Below are 17024 nucleotides of genomic sequence, written 5' to 3'. Positions count from 1 at the left end.
TTTTTCAACATCTGACCCTCTGTCCCTGTCGTGAGAGGTGGAAACGGGTAAGGCCAACAGGGCTCTGGTGAAGCTGTATAGGCCAATCCCCTGTACAGTGGGTACAATGGATTGTAGAAGCATTGATGAACTCAAACTTTGGACGATAGAGATGGAAGGTCTTTGCTCCACTGGGAACTAGGGGCCCAACAATATAGAAACTATAGAAGTATCTAAAAGAAATCTCAAACAGATCATCTCGGTGAAATTGGGCTCACGGGAGGTGGCGATAATATGAAAAGCCACACATCCGTCCGTTTAGCTGCTCTGCAGATCAGATGCATAATTTGCCATTGAAACTTCATTAGCAGTTTCATAGGATTAGCCATCTCTATGGGAGGGGCTGCCTCACGAATGCAACATCCATCATCAAAGATCCCCACCATCTGGCCCATGCCACCTTCTCACAGCTACCGTCGGGCAGGAGGTACAGGAGCCTGACGTCCCACTCCACCAAGTTCAAGAACAGCTCTTGCCTTCGACCATTTGATTCTTGAAAGAACTGGCAAAACCCTAATCAATATAGTTTAGAAACATTTATACCACTTTAGAATTGGCTTATTTGGCTCTCATTGTGTTCCTTTTTGTAACAATTGTGTTTATATTTATGTTTTTCTCTTGAGGAACCTGCTTATCTGATCCTGCGTGCCTGTGATGCTGCTACAAGTAAGTTTTGCATTGCACCTGTGCAGACACGGACTTGTTCAGTGGGAAAATGAACTCATCTTTGACCTACAGTTCAATCTTCCTTTTGAGTCTGTCTCTGGGATTGGGTTTGCAGTTGGTGCTGAAGTTATTGTTTAACTCATTTACACTAAGGCCAACGGCTATTACCCACCCCAAGCTGCCATTGGAGAAGGAGGTGGTGAACAACTTTCCGAAACCACTTCAGTCCCTCTGCTGAAGGTGCTTAAACAGTTCTGTTGGGGGGGGGGGGGCTCCAGCATTTGAACTCAGTGACAATGCAGGAAAAACAAGATATATATATTTGAATTATTGAGATAAAGTGTGCAGTAGGCCCTTCTGGCTCTTTGAGCCACACTGCCCAGCAATCCCTCGATTTAATCCTAGCCTAATCACGGGACAATTTACAATGAACAATTAACCTACCAACTAGTATGTCTTTGTTTGGGCTGTGGGTGGAAACCGGGGCACCCGGGAGAAACCCATGTGGTCACGGGGAGAACATACAAACTCCTCACCGACAGCGTCAGGAATTGAACTGGGGTTGCTGGTACTGTAAAGCGTTCCTAACCACCACACTGCCCTGCCGTCCCAAATATTTCTGGGTCAGTTGGTGCATGGCCTTGAGGAGAATGTTCAGGTAATCTCATCCAGCTGCTGCCCTTCTTCGCCTCGGCGATTGAGGTTGAGGAGCCCTCCTCCCTCTGTTCCCATCTGGCCTCCCCACCTCCCTTATTTCGATCCACAATCCACCTTCCTTTCCTATCTTATTCCATCATCTCTGGCCCTAACACCTCCCAGCTTCTGTGGCTATCTCCACTGTCCCTTTCCATCTGCCTATCATCTGGATCCACCAATCATTTCCCAGCTCTTGCTCCACCCCCTTTTTTACACTGGCTCCCCTCTACCTTTCAATCCCAATGCAGGGTCTTCATCGTCCAATCGACATTCCAAGACGTTGACTGTCTACTTCCCTGTTCCTCCAGCCTCTTGTTTTCCCACTCTTGAATCCCGCTCAGTATCCCCTTCTCCTTGTGCCTGGGATGGTGGTTGAGGGCATTTCATTAGGGACATTTAAGAGACTGAGATATTCACATGGATGAAAGAAAATTAGAGGGGTGTTAGATTGAACTTGGAGTAGATTAAAATGTTGGCACAATATCGTGGGCCAGTGCCCCTACTATGTTGTAATGTTTTATGTTCTCCAGAGGAAATTGGGGTTGGGTGGTGATGGTAACCTCTAAGTGTGTCACGTTTAGTGGGCTTGTTGGGAAAGTGGGGTGAGGTTCTCCAGAAGCCAGGGCAGTTCCAACTGAATGAGGCCCAGCGTTAACTCCAGCCAGTAGTCAGGCAGAAACCCAACGCCACAAGCAGGAACAATTGCTTCAAGCGGCTGTCGCTGAAAGTCAACCTTGGCCTGATGAGGAAGTGTTGTCACATTACATCTGCCGTGGCATTCTGGAACTAGTGGTGCGGAATGGGATGACAGCGGAGCCCTAGGACCCTGGAGTGGAGTGTGGTTGATGAACACATCAGTGAGAGGTTCCCAAGCGTGAAAAATTGCACTTCAGAAAACACTTCAGTGCTGAACCATCTGGTCAACTATTCCGTGCTAACAGCTCCGACTAATTTTTAATGTGCTTTTGATCTAACTGCTGGATGTACAGGTCACCTTTACTTTGCAGTTGCAGAGAAACTCCATAATAAAAAACACAAACAGAATTAATGGCTAATACTCTGCAGCAGAAACAGCATCTGTATTCTTTCAGTTACAGTCGCAACCAGATCGGCCATTTGGAAGCTTTGAAAACTTCATTTGGAGGAGAACACTGCTGTTAGAAATGCATTAAACTGGGGCCAGCCACATGAAGTGAGGCAGGACCATTTCCGCCTAAACAAGAGATATCAGGTCTCTACTCCAGTTCATTAGCCCTGAATTTCCTTATTAAAGATTGGCTTTACTTGTCACATGTGCATCGGAACATACAGTGAAATGTGTTGTTTGCATCAACGACCGACACAATCCAAGATGTTCTGGGTGGGGGGCTGCCACGGTTCCAGAAATAACATAGCATGCTCACAACTTACTAACCCTAACCCGTGCACCTTTTGGAATCTGGGAGGAAACTGGAGCACCCGGAGGAAACCCACGTGTTCGCGAGGAGAACGTACAAACTCCTTACAGACAGCGGCAGGAATTGAACCCTGATCCTAAAGCTGGCGCTGTATCTGGAAGAAGATGGCGCCAGCGAACAACGCTATTGAAGGTGGCATCCGCACAATGGTTAATGAAGCAACTCCTTTCACTGCTTTTTATTTCAGAGATGGTTCCGCTACTGTTAGAGCCTGTTACCTGCTTTCTAGCGGGGTGATTTCGGGCGGATTGGGCCATCTGATGCTTTGCTGTCTCTAAGAGTGCTTGAAGAGGCTGCAGCCAGATTGTGCGACGTGGAGGCCAGAAAGCCCGGAGATGGGGCGCAGGTCCACGACCGATTCCTTCTCTTACAGATTTCACCATATAACCATATAACAATTACAGCACAGAAACAGGCCATCTCGGCCCTTCCAGTCCGTGCCGAACGCTTACTCTCACCTAATCCCACTGACCTGCACTCAGCCCATAACCCTCCATTCCTTTCCTGTCCATATATCTATCCAATTTAACTTTAAATGACAACATCAAACCTGCCTCAACCACTTCTGCTGGAAGCTCGTTCCAAACATCTACCACTCTCTGAGTAAAGAAGTTCCCCCTCATGTTACCCCTAAACTTTTGCCCTTTAACTCTCAACTCATGTCCTCTTGTTTGAATCTCCCCCATTCTCAATGGAAAAAGCCTATCCATGTCAACTCTATCAATCCCCCTCATAATTTTAAACACCTCTATCAAGTCCCCCCTCAACCTTCTACGCTCCAAAGAATAAAGACACAACTTGTTCAACCTTTCTCAGTAACTTAGGAGATGAAACCCAGGCAACATTTTAGTAAACCTCCTCTGTACTCTCTCAATTTTATTGACATCTTTCCTATAATTCGGTGACAGAACTGTACACAATACTCCAAATTTGGCCTTACAAATGCCTTATACAATTTCAACATTACATCCCAACTCCTATACTCAATGCTCTGATTAATAAAGGCCGGCATACCAAAAGCTTTCTTCACCACCCTATGCACATGAGATTCCATCGACTAAAGTACTGAGGAAGATTGAAATCATTGAGGTGGGTGCGGAAGGCAAGCGACTATTCAGCACCGCCTACCAGCCTCTTGCTCGTTGCTGCCGGAGAAGGTATCTGTGTGTGGCCGTCTCTCACTCGCTGCTCCTGAGGGCAGGTACTTGTGTTCAATCGATCTCTCCCTCCCTCGATGGTGTTGGCAGATGAGGCGGGAGCAACATTTAATCAACGTGGATTGTAGATTTGAACTCTAACTCAGTTTTTACAAAGTTTCCTATTTCTAGTTCTAGTTCTGGCCACTTTTTTTTCTGTTACTACTTTTGGGCAAGTTTTAAATCAGGGTGGCCTGCAGATAATGGACGCTGAGCCGAACTGTAACAAAATATGCCTTTTGATTTTCTGTTTTACGTTCTGTGTTTTCGATCTTTTTGTTTTGTTGCCGCATGCGTGATTTATTTTTGCGCGTGCAGGTGAAAGGGGGTTTGAGGTTTGATGATTTTCTTTGAACGGGTTGGTTCCATGGTTCCTCTTTGTTTCGTGACTGTCTGTGAGGAAGATGAATTTCAGGTTGTATATTGTATACATTCTTTGATAACAAATGCACCTTCAAAGTGTTATGCCAGCCACTACGCTATAGAAAGTGTCTTGTCAGGTTCTGTTGCAGCCTGGTATGGCAATTGTTCTGCTCTGGACAGACAGAACGTGCAGAGAGTGATAAACACTGCCCATTCCATCACAAGCTCATCACTTCCATCACATCCATCTTCATGGCAAAATGACAATTTGCTTAATTATAGTTCCATGTACCGAGGTACAGTGAAAAACATAATTTGCATGCCATCCATACAGATCATTTCATGACGTTAGTACATCGAGGTCGTACAAGGGAAAACAATAACAGATTGCAGAGTAATATACTAAAGAGAAAGTGCAGTGCAGGCAGACAATCAGGAAGCCTAACTGTATCATCAAGGAGGCCTGCCACCTTGGCCATTAGGATGGAAAAGAGGGCATTCTAACTGGTTGCATCGCTGTCTGGTGTGGAGGGGCCACTGCACAGGATCAGAACAGGCTGCAGAATGTTGCAACCTCAGCCAGCTCCACCAGGGGTACTCGCCTCCTCACCATCGAGGGCACCTTCAAAAGGCGACGCCTCAAAGAGGCAGCATCCATCATTAAGGAAGCTCACCCAACCAGGACATGTTCTCTTCTCATTGCTACCATCAGAGAGGAGGAACAGGAGCCTGAAGACACACACTCTGTGTTTCTTACCCCCACTTTCTTGCCTTCTTCCTGAAATCTTCGATACTTTCACTAATCAAGAACCCAACAACCTCCACTTTAAATATACCTAATGACTCGGCTTCCACAGCAATGAATTCCACAGATTCATTTCCCTCTGGTTAAAGAAATTTCTCCTCATATCTGTTTCAAAGGGAGGTCCCTTTATTCTGAGGCTGCGTTCTCTGGTCCTAGGCTCCCCACGATTTATTTATTTTATTTTTTTTAGCTTATGAGAACACTCAGTCCTCTTCTATTGTCATTTAGAAATGCATACATGCATTAAGAAATGATACAATGTTTCTCCAGAGTGATATCACAGAAAACAGGACAAACCAAAGACTAACACTGACAGAGCCACATAATTATAACATATAGTTACAGCAGTGCAAAGCAATACCATAATTTGATAAAGTACAGAACATGGGCACAGTAAAAAAAAGTCTCAAAGTCCCGATCGACTCCCGAGTCCTCGATAGCAGGCGACAAAAGGGAGAAACTCCCTGCCATAAACCTCCAGGCACCGTCAACTTGCCGATGCCTTGGAAGCAGCCGACCACAGCCGACACTGAGTCTGTCCGTCCGAAAACTTCGAGCCTCCGACCAGCCCCTCTGATACAGCCTCCTGAGCGCCATCGACCTTGCCCCAGCCGCTGAAACAAGCAAAGCCAAGGATTCGGGGCCTTCTACTCTGGAGATTCCGGTTACCACACAGTAGCAGCGTCAGTGAAGTGGGCATTTCAGAAGTTTCCCAGATGTTCCTCCGTACTCTCACGTTCATCTCCATCAAATCAGAATTGTGTACGGTCCCCTACTTGACAGATTACAGATATCAATCACCGGAGAGGCTGCGCGTGCTGCCGTCGCACCGCCACCTTCTCCTCCTCCTCTCAACTTCCACTCTATCTAGGCCGTTCAATAAACAATAAGTTTCTATAAGATCTCTCCCCAGCCAAGTACAGGCCCGGAGCCACCAAATGTTCCCCACAGGTAGTCCTTTCATACCTGCGATCATTCTTGCAAACCTCCTTTGGATCTTCTCCAATGTCTTAGATATTGGACCCAAAACTGCTCACAATAATTGCATTGCGGTCTGATCAAAATGTTTTCTTTTATCTTCTAGCCCTCCTGACATGAATGCTAACATTGTGTTTGCCTTCCTTGCCACCAGCTAAACCTGCAAGTGAACCTTTTGGGAATCCTGCAGAAGAGCACAGGACCATTCACGACAAAGCAGCTGGCTTGACTGGTACGGCACCCATTGCCCTAAGCATTCACTACTTCAGTCAGCCATGACTTGAGAGTTTACTGTTCATGAAAACGTTGGGAGTTGTTCTTCTAAGTTACTGAGATAGCATCTCCTGTAACCTGAAACGTCTACCACCAAGAAGGACACGGAACAACAGCTCAAGTCACGCTTGGAAATACAGTGTTGAGCAAAACTCTTAGGCACATATACAGAATATAGCTAGGGTGCTTAAAACATTTGCACAGTACTGTAGTAATTTTATGTATTGCACTGTACTGCTGCCACACAAAAAAAATGTCCTGACATATGTGAGTGATAATAAAGCTGATTCTGATATGGGTCTCTATTGAGGAATGCGAGTGGGAAGCGGGCAGGGAGAGGGGAATCATGTTGGAAAAGGGTGAAGAGAGAGGGGAGGGAGCGGAAAGCACTGTAGATGTAAATCCTCCAGCTTTCTCTTCAATAGTACCATGGAAGCACCTTTTCCAGAGGACAACAGATGGTCAGCTCACCCTGCTCCCACTTTCTCAAGGGTGTTTCAGGATGGACATTAATCGCTGGCATTGCCAGTGAAACTCACATCATGAAAAAGTGAAATTTCAATAAGGTTCCAAAAATTTTTAATCTCTGGTTACTGTCCTGCTTACTGACATAAAAATGATTGAACCTTGTTTGCATCTATGGAGGGGAATGCATGGTCGCATTCCAGGCCAAAACCCTTCCTCAGCCTTGATGCAAAATGTCGACTGCTGATTCACCTCCATAGATGCTGCCTGACTTGCTGAGTTCCTCAGCATTTTGTGTGTTGTCCAAGATTTCCAGCATCTGCAGAATCCCCAGTGTTTGCTCTGTTAACATTTATTCATTCCCTCAGTGGTCACCTTATTAGGTACATCTGGACATTAATGCAAATATCTAATCAGCCAGTCATGTGAGAGCAACTCAATGCATAAAAGCATGCAGACATGGTCAAGAGGTTCAGTTGTTGTTCAGACAAACATCAGAATGGGGGAAGAAATGTCATCTAAGTGACCTTGACCGTGGAATGATTGTTGGTGCCAGACGGGGTGGTTTGAGTATCTCAGAAACTGCAGATCTCCTGGGATTTTCACACACAACAGTCTCTAGAGTTTACAGAGAATAGTGTAAAAAAGCAGAATTATATACAGTGAGCGGCAGTACTGTGGGTGAAAATGCCTTATTAATGAGAGAGGTCAGAGAAGAATGACCAGACTGGTTCAAGTTGACAGCAATGTGACAGTAAATCAAATAACCACACATTACAACAGTGGTGTGAGGAAGAGCATCTCTGAACACACAACACATTGAGCATTGAAGTGTGTGGGCTACAGCAGCAGAAGATCATGAACATACACTCTGCGGTTATTTTATTAGGTCCAGGAGGTGCCGATTAAAGGTGCTGAGCGTCCATCTACTAAAGATCAGTTTTCTAAAGAGACAACCTCAGCTTCTGTTATCTCTAATCATAACTGAAGGTAGGTGCCCCTGAGCCAACCGCAGTAAATCCCTCTACACCTTCACCACCATAACCACAGTGTATCGCCCAGGTTCGGCTGTGAGATTCCTAATGTGCAACTTCGCAAAATCACAGACTCTAATGGCAATGGACTGATGTTATTTCCCTTTTAGTAGACTTCTGATTTCACCATAGCAGAGCCAAACCTGGCAATTCTTAGTCATTAGAAGTTTTCAGGAGTCTCTGGTCGTAAGGGGTGGTGCAGTAGCCGATTGGTTAGCTCAGTGCTCTATAGTGTCAGTAGGAAGATTGGGGTTCGATTCCCGTCACTGTAAGGAGTTCGTACACTCACCCAAAGACCACGCAGGTTTCCTCCAGGTGCTCTGCTTTCCTCCCACTTTCCGGAGATGTGCGGTTATGGTTGGGGTGAGTAGGCCGTGGGTATGTTATGTTGTTGCTGGAAGCGTGACAACACTTGTGGGCAGCCCCCAGTGCATACTCATCGATTTGATTTGAATCTAACAACACCTTTCACTGCATGTTTCAATGTACACGTGACAAATAAAGCTAATCTTTAAAAATCTTTAAAAAGACTTTAATTTTTAACATCTATTTAGATTATGAGAACACTCAGTCCTCTTTTATTGTCATTTAGAAATGCATACATGCATTAAGAAATGATACAATGTTTCTCTGGAATGATATCACAGAAAACAAGACAGACCAAAGACTAACACTGATAGAACCACGTAATTATAACATATAGTTACAGCAGTGCAAAGCAATACCATAATTTGATAAAGAACAGACTATGGGCACAGTAAAAAAAAGTCTCAAAGTCCCGAGTCGATTGACTCCCGAGTCCCCGATAGCAGGCAGCAAAAGGGAGAAACTCCCTGCCATAAACCTCCAGGGACTGACAACTGACGATGCCTTGGAAGCAGCCGACCACAGCCAACACTGAGTCCATCTCCCCGAAAAATTCAAGCTTCCGACCAGCCTCTCCGATACAGCCTCCCGAGCGCCATCCTCTGCCGAGCGCCTTCGACCTCTCCCCGGCCGCTGAAACACACAAAGCCAAGGATTTCATGGCCTTCAGCTCCGGAGATTCCGGTTACCACACAGTAGCAGCGGCAGTGAAGCGGGCATTTCAGAAGTTTTGTACATGTTCCTCCGTACTCTCACGTCCGTCTCCATCAAATCAGAATTGTGCATGGTCCCCTACTTGACAGATAACAGATATTCATCACCGAAGTTAAGCACTGAAGCCAATGAAATAAATATTGGACACATGATAATCGAGCCTCCAATTAGCTCTAATGACAGTGGATGAAGTTCCATTGTTCCTCTTCCCTTTTCTCCTTATTTCCCTATTGTTTATTATTTTTCTGTTTTGGATTAACCTCTTCCTTGCCCAATTGATACCGACTATTGAGAGCATTTTTTTTCTACTTTGGAAGACACTGTCTCCTTGCTGAGGCACAGGATGGAGTTGTCCAGAGGACAGTCATCTTCTGCCTGGTACCCAGATGCTCTGCTGGAGATTCCTCACATCACAGTCGAATAGGACGCTTGACCAGTGAGTGTAACTCCACTTCCCTGCCCATTCCCCAGAACCCTTCTTCTACCGTCCAAGTGCCGTGAGTACACTCGCTGACTTACTATCACTGACATATGTCATGAAATTTGTTGTATGGTGGCAACAGTACAGTGCAAGACATAAACATTAATATGTTGTGATCAATTAATAATCAGTCAATAGATAAATAGATGAATAAATTAATAAATTATGCGAAAGAGGAATAGTAGGGTAGCGTTCATGGGTTCATGGATTGATTGGGATCCTGATGGCAGAGGAGAAGGAGCTGGTCCTGAATTTTTGAGTGAGTGTCTTCAGGCTCCGGTACCTCCTCCCTGATGGTACCAGCGAGAAGAACCCGTCCCAAACGTGAGGGATGCCGCCTTCTTAAGGCAGCGCCTTTTGATGTTGTCAGCCTCGGTGGCGACCAGAAGGAGACGGCAGACCAGTTTGTTTCCTAAGTGAGCAACGGTTTGGTAGGGGAACCCAGTGGGTCAAGCTGCATCTGTGGGAGGACTGGAACTGTCGATGTTTCATGAGTTACTCCAGCAGGTTGTATGTTGCTCCATGTTCCGGCATTTACAACCTCTTGTGTCTCTCTGTTTCCGGGATGACCGCAGGGTATTTTATTTTATTTTATATTATTTCATTTTATTTTATTTATTGAGATGTAGCACAGAATATTTCCATCCAGACCTCCGAGCAGCACCACCCAGCAACCCCCGATTTAACCTGAGCCTAATCACAGGACAATTTACAATGACCTGTTAACCTACAAGGTACACATTTGGACTGAAGAGGAAACCAGAGCACCCAGAGAAAACCCTCGCATTTCACGGGGAGGGCTGACCCCATACAGGAAATGACGTTGGCAATGAACTCTGAATGCTGAGGCCCCAAGCTGTAATAGCGTCACGCTAACTGCTACGTTAAAACGGTGCCTAATACCATACGCTGTTTTGCCTCCACATCAGAGATCTCCTAATGGAACAGTGAACGCAAAACATAAAACATTACAGCACAGTACAGCCCCTTTGGCTCATGATGTTGTCGCAATCTTATAACCTACTCTACGATCAATCTAACCCTTTCCTCCTACATAGCCCTTATTTACTATCATCCATGAACCTATCGAAGAGTTTTTTAAACACCCCTAATGTACCTGCCTCTTCCTCCACCTCTGGCAAGGCTTTCTGCACATCCACCACTCTCTGTGTATAAAACATACCTCTGACATCACCCCCCTACATTACTCAGATCCCCTGAAAATTAGACCCCTTCTTATTAGCCATTATTGTCCTGGGAAAAAGTCTTTGGTTTTCCACTCTATCTATACCTCTTATCATCTTGCACACCTCTATCAAGACACTTCTTTTCTTCTTTCACTCCAAAGGGAAAAGCCCTAACTCACTCAACTTATTCTCATAAGCAATGCTTTCTAATCCAGGCAGCACCCTGGTAAATCTCTTCTGCACCCTCTCGAAAGCTTCCATATCCTTCCTATAATATAGGCATCCATTAGTCTCGTGAGTCCATGGATTTGCACCTTGGAAGGTTTCCAGGGCGCAGGCCTGGGCAAGGTTGTATGGAAGACTGGCAGTTGCCCATGCTGCAAGTCTCCCCTCTCCACACCACCGATGTTGTCCAAGGGAAGGGCACTAGGACCCATACAGCTTGGCACCGGTGTCATCGCAGAGCAATGTGTGGTTAAGTGCCTTGCTCAAGGACACAACACGCTGCCTCAGCCAAGGCTCGAACTAGCGACCTTCAGATCACTAGACCGACGCCTTAATCACTTGGCCACGTGCCACCGCCTTCCTATAATGAAGTGAACAGAAATTAAGGTAATACCCCAATGTTCTCCGTTGTCCCACCATCGCTCTGGAAGTGGGAATAAATTGTTCTGTCCTCACACTTCAACCTCTGCCTGAGCACCACATCCCTGTAAACATTCCTACTCCTCCTACCTCACCACCCTGCCCGCTCCCTGCCACCATCCTAGCCGTGACCCTACCCTAACTGAACCTTACCATGTTAGATCATGACCTCGCTCCTATCCCCAGCTCAACTACACATTGTAACCATTCTCCTAATCCTCCCACCCCACTTCAATCCTGTCTAACCCATGCAACCAAATCTTATCCTCCACACTCTGCCGCCCCATTGCCCCATTAGTCATGGTCATACTTTATTGATCCCGGGTGAAATTGGTTTTCGTGACAGTTGCACCATAAATAATAAATAGTAATAGAACCATAAATAGCTAAATAGTAATATGTAAATTATGCCAGTAAATTATGAAGTAAGTCCAGGACCAGCCTATTGGCTCAGGGTGTCTGACCCTCCAAGGGAGGAGTTGTAAAGTTTGATGGCCACAGGCAGGAATGACTTCCTATGATGCTCTGTGTCGCATCTCGGTGGAATGAGTCTCTGGCTGAATGTACTCCTGTGCCCAACCAGTACATTATGTAGTGGATGGGAGACATTGACCAAGATGACATGCAACTTAGACAGCATCCTCTTTTCAGACACCACCGTGAGAGAGTCCAGTTCCATCCCCACAACATCACTGGCCTTACGAATGAGTTTGTTGATTCTGTTGGTGTCTGCTACCCTCAGCCTGCTGCCCCAGCACACAACAGCAAACATGATAGCACTGGCCACCACAGACTCGTAGAACATCCTCAGCATTGTCCGGCAGATGTTAAAGGACCTCAGTCTCCTCAGGAAATAGAGACGGCTCTGACCCTTCTTGTAGACAGCCTCAGTGTTCTTTGACCAGTCCAGTTTATTGTCAATTCATATCCCCAGGTACTTGTAATCCTCCACCATGTCCACACTGACCCCCTGGATGGAAACAGGGGTCACCAGTACCTTAGCTCTCCTCAGGTCTACCACCTCTCCAGGGTCTTCATGATGTGGGAGGTCAGTGCCACCGGTCTGTAGTCATTGAGGCCGCTGGGGCTGTAGTCCACATCACCCTGTGGACTACAGCTTCAAGATGGTTTGTTCTGCCGGTTTATAAGCTGAGGCTTTATAAGGCATTGGTCAGATTGCAGTTTGAATATTGTCAGCAGTTTTGTGTCTCTTGTCTAAGAAAGGATGTACGGGCAGTGTAGAGGGTCCAGAGGAGATTCATGAGAATGATTCTGGGAATAAAAGGGTTAATGTATTAAAGAGAGGGGCATTTGATGGCTCTGAGGCTGTGCTTGCTGAAGTTTAGAATGGCGGGGCTGGGAGGATCTCATTGAAACCTATCGAATATTGAAAGCAACACACATCAAAGTTGCTGGTGAACGCAGCAGGCCAAGCAGCATCTGTAGGAAGAGGTACAGTCGACGTTTCAGGCCGAGACCCTTCGTCAGGACTAACTGAAGGAAGAGTGAGTAAGGGATTTGAAAGTTGGAGGGGGAGGGGGAGATCCAAAATGACAGGAGAAGACAGGAGGGGGAGGGATAGAGCCAAGAGCTGGACAGGTGATAGGCAAAAGGGGATACGAGAGGATCATGGGACAGGAGGTCCGGGAAGAAAGACAAGTGGGGGGGGGACCCAGAGGATGGGCAAGAGGTATATTCAGAGGGACAGAGGGAGAAAAAGGAGAGTGAGAGAAAGAATGTGTGCATAAAAATAAGTAACAGATGGGGTACGAGGGGGAGGTGGGGCATTAACGGAAGTTAGAGAAGTTGATGTTCATGCAATCAGGTTGGAGGTTACCCAGACGGAATATAAGGTGTTGTTCCTCCAACCTGAGTGTAGCTTCATCTTTACAGTAGAGGAGGCTGTGGATAGATATGTCAGAATGGGAATGGGATGTGGAATTAAAATGTGTGGCCACTGGGAGATCCTGCTTTCTCTGGCGGACAGAGCGTAGATGTTCAGCAAAGCGGTCTCCCAGTCTGCGTCGGGTCTCGCCAATAAATAAAAGGCCACATCGGGAGCACTGGACGCAGTATATCACCCCAGTCGACTCACAGGTGAAGTGTTGCCTCACCTGGAAGGACTGTTTGGGGCCCTGAATGGTGGTAAGGGAGGAAGTGTAAGGGCATGTGTAGCACTTGTTCCGCTTACACGGATAAGTGCCAGGAGGGAGATCAGTGGGGAGGGATAGGGGGGACGAATGGACAAGGGAGTTGTGTAGGGACCGATCCCTGCGGAATGCAGGGGGGGGAGGGAAAGATGTGCTTTGTGGTGGGATCCCGTTGGAGGTGGCGGAAGTTACGGAGAATAATATGTTGGACCCGGAGGCTGGTGGAGTGGTAGGTGAGGACCAGGGGAACCCTATTCCTAGTGGGGTGGCGGGAGGATGGAGTGAGAGCAGATGTACGTGAAATGGGGGAGATGCGTTTAAGAGCAGAGTTGATAGTGGAGGAAGGGAAGCCCCTTTCTTTAAAAAAGGAAGACATCTCCCTCGTCCTAGAATGAAAAGCCTCATCCTGAGAGCAGATGCGGCGGAGACGGAGGAATTGCGAGAAGGGGATGGGTTTTTGCAAGAGACAGGGTGAGAAGAGGAATAGTCCAGATAGCTGTGAGAGTCAGTAGGCTTATAGTAGACATCAGTGGATAAGCTGTCTCCAGAGACAGAGGCTCACCTTATATTCCGTCTGGGTAGCCTCCAACCTGATGGCATGAACATCGACTTCTCTAACTTCCGCTAAGGCCCCACCTCCCCCTCGTACCCCATCTGTTACTTATTTTTATGCACACATTCTTTCTCTCACTCTCCTTTTTCTCCCTCTGTCCCTCTGAATATACCTCTTGCCCATCCTCTGGGTCCCCCCCCACTTGTCTTTCTTCCCGGACCTCCTGTCCCATGATCCTCTCGTATCCCCTTTTGCCTATCACCTGTCCAGCTCTTGGCTCCATCCCTCCCCCTCCTGTCTTCTCCTATCATTTTGGATCTCCCCCTCCCCCTCCAACTTTCAAATCCCTTACTCACTCTTCCTTCAGTTAGTCCTGACGAAGGGTCTTGGCCTGAAACGTCGACTGTACCTCTTCCTACAGATGCTGCTTGGCCTGCTGTGTTCACCAGCAACTTTGATGTGTGTTACTTGAATTTCCAGCATCTGCAGAATTCCTGTTGTTTGCGAATATTGAAAGCCTGGATGGCGTGAACGTGGTGAAGATGTTTCCTATAGTCGGGGAGTCGAGGACCAGAGGGCTCAGCCTCAGAATAGAAGGACCTCATTTTAGAGGAAGATCAGAAGGTGGTGTATCTGTGGAATTCATTGTCACTGATTGCTGTGGAGGCCAAGTCATTGGATATACTTAAAGCAGAGGTTGATAGGGCCTTGATTATTAAGGGCGTCATCAAATGTTACAGGGAGAAGGAAGGAGAATCGGGTCAAGAGGGATAATAAGTCAGCCATGATGGAATGGCAGTACAGACTCAATGGGCCAAATGGCCTAATTCCACTTCTATGTCTTATGGTCTTTTATTTAGGCTTGGGGTTGTTTCTACTCTCATTCCATTCTGATCGCTGATTCACCACCCCGATTACCCGGCCACTTGCCGAGAGCTCCATCTACTGACAGCGTGAGATCCAGGCAGAGACCAGGCTTTTCTCACACACCCAGACGCTGCTCCCCCAGGGTGCCTGGATAGTGACTGGTTTCCCTCAGGCGAGAACCAGACTTGCGTCTGCCTGGAGCTGAGAGCCACCTTGCCCAAGAGGCAGACGCCGTACCACATTAACCGAGACCGCACTTCAGAAGGGCTTCGCTGCCCGGGAGGGCGGTGGGGACATTCTGTTTCCTTCACTACCTTGTACAATTTGTGTGTAACACATTCTGTCTGTGTTGTCGCATAAGACAATGGTAATAAACCTGATTCTCATTCTGATTCCGTCTGTACGTCCGTGCCTGTGATGTCGCCGTGCCTCACTGCGACTGTTCGCGTAAAGGCCAGCTGTATTTGTCACGTGTACTTCAAGCATACCGTGAGATGCATCGTCTGCGTCAGCGACCAGCACGTGCCCGCAAGTGGCGTTGCCCTTCCCGCGCCAACAGAGCACGCCCACAAATCACTAACCTTAATGCGCACGTCTTTGGAATGAAGGAGGAAACCCGAGCACCTGGAGGAAACCCGTTCCGTCATGAAGGAAACTCCCGACAGACAGCAGTGGGAAGGTTTGAAATATTTTATTGAAAAACAGCATGGAATAGGCCCTTCTGGCCCTTTGAACAGCGCCACCCAGCAACTCCCGGTTTAACCCTAGCCTAACTAAAGGACAATTTACAATGACCAATTAACCTACTGAGCAGTGTGTCTTTGGACCACGGGAGGAAACCGGAGCACCCAGAGGAAACCCAGGCGGTCACAGGGAGAACATACAAACTCCTTACGGCAGTGCCGGGAGTTGAACCCACGTCGCCTGCACTGTAAAGCGTTGCGCTCACCGCTGCTGTCTTGTATAATTTTATTTATAACATGTGTGTGTGTGTGTGTTGTTGTTGTAGAAAATGGTGATCATAAACCTGATTCTGTTTCTGTCTCCACCCAAGTGCCTGCGATTTGTTGCAAGTTTACACTGTACCCGTACCTTGTGTACGTGACAATAAGCTCAAAGAGATTCTACACTTGCTGGAAATCCAGAGAAATAAACACACACACACACACAAAATACTGGAGGAATTCAGCAGGTCAGGCAGCATCTATGGAAATAAATAAAGAGTCAACTTTTCAGGTCGATCCCCTTCTTCAGGACCAGAGAAAGGCATATTTTCCTCTCTTTGAAGCGCTAACCTCAAGCGTGGTGAAGAAGAAGTAAATCCTTTTATTTATTTTAATGGAAAATGTCACTCCCAAGCAATGGTAAATCTCAGCTTACATCCGATTGGGAAAGGTCAGGGAGCACAGGGACCGCTTGGCACCAGTGTTGCCAGCTTTCGGCTTGGGTATTATCCAACTGCAGATAAACAAGATCTGTCACAGGGCCATTTGGGAGCTTGCTGTCTCAGCTGCTGTTTACCAACCAGCCCATCTGCCTCTCTCCAAGGGAAGAGTTAATTAGTCACATGCCCAAATTTATTATTCAGGATCAATTGAGTTTAGCACTAGCAATGAACATCTACTTGTCCAGCAAGATAATCCCAGCGTTCCTGGCACAGCTAACAGTCTGCTGATGCATCACAGCACAGCTGATCCAGCCAGAAATGTAATCACCTTTCCTTTCCCAGGGTTAGCTCATTAATGGAGATACCTTGAGCCAAGCGACGGGCACTTGGTGATGCAATTAGAACAGAGAGAGCGAGAGTGAGCAGCCCGGCCCTCCTGTCCTGCTTCAGTGCACCTGTCAGCGTCGTCCATGGGCACTCGTTATTTCAAAGCCCAGCTCTCTAGGCTATGGACTCTCTCTCGGCGTAGAGGGAGGCAGAAAGGGGCAGGCAGGCAGAAAATAAATTACGCCTGTGCCGCAGAGCTCCCGGAGACCCGTCCACAGGCAGCCTCCCGTACAGTGTACGCGGGGTCTGCAGGTGTCCTTGCACATCTGCCCCTTGGCTGCTCAATTGACATGGGAAGGAATAAAAGAGCACAGG

The sequence above is a fragment of the Mobula hypostoma genome, chromosome 13 (genome assembly GCF_963921235.1).
Source record: "Mobula hypostoma chromosome 13, sMobHyp1.1, whole genome shotgun sequence".
NCBI classification, from domain to species: Eukaryota; Metazoa; Chordata; class Chondrichthyes; order Myliobatiformes; family Myliobatidae; genus Mobula; species Mobula hypostoma.
The sequence above is the reverse complement of the archived record's forward strand: the minus strand, read 5'-3'. Positions refer to the sequence as shown.